General features: G+C 37.0%; 1 non-coding gene across 1 annotated transcript; it reads right to left on the reverse strand.

Moving 5' to 3' along the window:
• Positions 1 to 3,244: 3,244 nt before the first annotated feature.
• Positions 3,245 to 3,351, reverse strand: LOC141492378 (U6 spliceosomal RNA). Its single transcript, XR_012469865.1, has one exon. It is a non-coding gene; the product is annotated as a U6 spliceosomal RNA (small nuclear RNA).
• Positions 3,352 to 4,061: the final 710 nt, after the last annotated feature.

Here is a 4,061-nt window from a genome sequence, read left to right on the forward strand (position 1 = left end):
TATCAGTCCCATAGCAAAGGTGAATACTCAAAAACACTACTTAACCAGTATAAGTAATCTACAAAGTATAAATAATTCACAAAGACAAAGATACCATTTGAATCTTTTTTAATCTCTTTTTAAAATTTATTTATATGTATATTTTTAAGTTACAAAATTTCCTTCTACCCTCCCCTCTCCTCAGTAGCAAACAGTTTAACATTATACATACATATTTTTGATAAACACATTTACAGATTAGTCATTTTCGGTATGAGAAATTAGGATTAAAGGAAAGAGATACAAATGAAAATTTTTATAAGGTGTTCATCAGATTCTGAAGGGTTGGGGTTTTTTTTGTGTGTGTGTGATTTGTTTTGTTTTGTTTTTCTTTCTCTGGATGGGGATAGCATTGTCCATAGCCAGTCTAATTCAGTAGTCCTAGCTCTCTGAACTGCTGAGAGGAGCTGCTTCCATCAAGGTTGTTCAACTCACAATGTTGTTGTTAATATGTACATTGTTCTTTTGGTTCTGCTCACTTTGCTCAGCATTAGATCCCATTTAAATCTTGAAAACAAGAATTCTACAACACAATTTTAACAAAGTGCAATCACAATTCTGATTTTAACCAGTTGAGCTGAGGCAAACAATACTGATGAGTGCCCACGATTTCATGAGAAAAAAAGAGCAGGACCATGAAGAGAGGCTAATTGATAAGTGGTGTGCAGTTAAGAGAAGATATCCTTACCAGAGTGATCCAGGATGAACTGGGTCAAGGGAGGGCTCTTCACCAAAGTGGGAAGCCCAGAATGGGAACTGGGAAGGGAAGGTGCTGGACTCACCAGATATGGGGGTCAGGGTTGGACTCTGGAGAAATTTTCAATGGCACCTTAGTCTGTTCCTACTCATACTGGAAAGTCCACTTGACTTGTCTTCCAATAACAAAAGAAATTTTCTTTTTTTCTTTTTTTTAATTTAAATTTATTTTTATTAAAGACAGTATTTGAGTTTTACATTTCCGCCCCAATATTGCTTCCCTCCCCCCCTCCCCCCCCCCACAGAATGCACTCTGTCAGTCTTTACTTTGTTTCCATGTTGTACCTTGATCTAAATTGGGTGTGATGAGAGAGTAATCATATCCTTAAAGAGAAGTCTAAGAGGTATCAAGATCAGACAATATCTGTTTTTTTTCTAAATTAAAGGGAATAGTCCTTGTACTTTGTTCAAACTCCACAGCTCCTTATCTGGATACACATGGCACTCTCCTTTGCAGACAGCCCAAAATTGTTCCCGAATGTTTGCACTGATGGAATGAGCAAGTCCTTCAAGGTTGAACATCACTCCCATGTTGCTGTTAGGGTGTACAGTGTTTTTCTGGTTCTGTTCATCTCACTCAGCATCAGTTCATGCAAATCCCTCCAGGTTTCCCTGAAATCCCGTCCCTCCTGGTTTCTAATAGAACAATAGTGTTCCATGACGTACATATAACAGAGTTTGCTCAAAAGAAATTTTAAATTGTGAATTAAGCCTCCCCAAAATGAGGCAAGGTCTTTGAGTTTTGATCTATTGGAAATAAATGTTAACTTTCTCAGAGTGGTCCTAATCAAGTACAAATGTTAACCTGAAAGAAGAGCAAAACAGAAGTAGGTTAACCAACATTTTATATTTCTCTAAGTTGCCAACTTGGTTAGCATTCATGGAGTAATCTAGTCAGAGCCATAGCCCCCCAAATGGAGGCCTATTATTGTCCTTAAATAGTCTTGTCTATTGGAAGGTGTAATCTGAATGTCACCTAACTTTTCCAATCAAAGAGTACACAGCCCCCCAACATGGGGCAGGGAAGGAGGAGGGGGGCACATTCCAGTAAAAGGAGAGTCTAAAAGACCTTTAAAGTACATGTATATCTAGGACTCTTGATGGGATTAAGAAGGGGAGTCTTTGTTCAGGTTCAATTAAGCACACTTTCTCTCCAAGCATACTTTTCTGTTTCTTTTTTTTTTAAGTTTTTTTTCAAGGCAAATGGGGTTAAGTGGCTTGCCCAAGGCCACACAGCTAGGTAATTGTTAAGTGTCTGAGGCCGGATTTGAACTCAGGTACTCCTGACTCCAGGGCTGGTGCTGTGTCCACTGCGCCACCTAGCCTCCCCCCCAAGCACACTTTTCAATTGCTAAATTGATTTAATTAAAGATGTCTACCTTGGTATCTTAAATGATAATTGGACCTGCTCACCCAAATTCAGTTCCCTAATTTGAACTGATTAAAAAGACTAGGTAAAAATGAATTTTTGGCCACTTGTATTACAGAAATACAAGTTTAAAGTTTATATATATATATATATATATTTATATATGTATATATACACACACACACACACACACATGCATATGTATGTTTAAAATTGTATCCATATATGTATCATAATCCATGTATATATGTATATTTATATGGTATTTATATTTATATTTCTAAATAAAATTCACTGTTCACAAAATATAATCTGGACTGGATTGGTCTCCAACCTATGACTGGCCAGTCAAACAAAGCAGGCCAGAGATGGGTGAATCAGGAATCAAACAGCAGTTTAATTTCAGAGTAAGGAAAACATTCTCAAGCGAAGCCAGCCTTCCTGGGGAAGACTTACTTGTTTATGGCAAGGGTAGGGTTTTTAAACATGAAAACGACAAAGGACTGGACCACAAAACAGTCATTTTTGTGTCTTAAGTGAACAGGTCCTATGGCAGGCCCTCTGGTACAGGTATTATTTTGGACAATACAGTGTTCTAGGGTGCTGTGGGAATAATCTACCAGTTATTATATTCATTGAGCCATGTTACTGTCTCAAGTGTTAGGTCAGTTAGCCTTATGATCGTTCAGGGGGGTACAGAGCCAGAGTTAGTAGGAACAGCAGTACAGCACTTGGTTCAGTTCACATAGAAGTTACAAGCATGGAAATCATTAGCATGACAGATGTGATCCATCACTTTAAGGGAGGGCTCTTCACCATTACTTTCTGCTACAGCCCCATTCTCAGGTCAGGATCCTCTGGGAAACAGAGAAAACTAAAAAATCTAAATAGTTAGTAGTCATTACACATAATATTAAAATCATAAATCCCACTTCTGGGATTTTGCTGTGACTGAGATCATCCAAAGGGTGAGCACAATGGATTGTTGTCAAACAAAGCCTAAGGGTACAAGCTTGCTTGCTGGGTCTTAGCTCAGGGAGGCAGGATGTCTCTGAATATCTTGAAAGAGAAAACACTTAGAAAAATATATTGTTCTTAATGAATTTATATGCTATCCTTTGCACAGGAGCCATGCTAATCTGTTCTGTAAATTCCAATTTTAGTATATATGCTGTTGAAGTGAGCACAAGGGCCCTCATAATTTTTGGTTTTCTTTTTCTAACTTAAGTAGCAATTTCATCTTGATATTTGCTTTGTATAAAAACCAGGGTCTGTCATGAGGGTTTGTATATTTAGTCAACTCTGGGCAAAGGGGAATAGAGGAAGTCAAGGGTTAGCTAGAAATAGATTGTTCAGTCATTTAAGTCATTGAATAATTTGTTTTTCAACTGGGTCCAACTCTTCATAATTTTTTTCTTTTTTTGGCAGATACTAGAGTAGTTTTCAGTTTTTTCAATTTTCAATTTCCTTCTACAGCTTATTTTACAGATGAAAAAACTGAGGCAAACGGGATTAAATGACTTGCCCAGGGTCACTGAGCTAGTATCTGAGGCCTCATTTGAACACGGGAAGAGGAATCTTTCTGACTCAAAGCCTGGCACTCTATCCACTGTGCCACTAGTTAGAACACAAAATTTAAATAGAGATTTCTAAATATTAGAAATTTTCTGGAGGATTCTGAGTTTATATAAGAAAAAAATTAAAGTGATAACTATAAAATATATAAACTAGAAATATATAAATATAAAGCTATAACTATAAAACCTAGAAGAAAAAGTGACTCATCTTAACTGTGGGGTCCTTTCAGTCTTAGGTTAAGTGAGTTCAATTGCTACAGCATTTATTAAATATTTATTATGTCCCAGGGACTATGCTATTAGCTCCAGATACAAAGAAA

The sequence above is a fragment of the Macrotis lagotis genome, chromosome 6, assembly GCF_037893015.1.
Source record: "Macrotis lagotis isolate mMagLag1 chromosome 6, bilby.v1.9.chrom.fasta, whole genome shotgun sequence".
Classification (NCBI taxonomy): domain Eukaryota; kingdom Metazoa; phylum Chordata; class Mammalia; order Peramelemorphia; family Peramelidae; genus Macrotis; species Macrotis lagotis.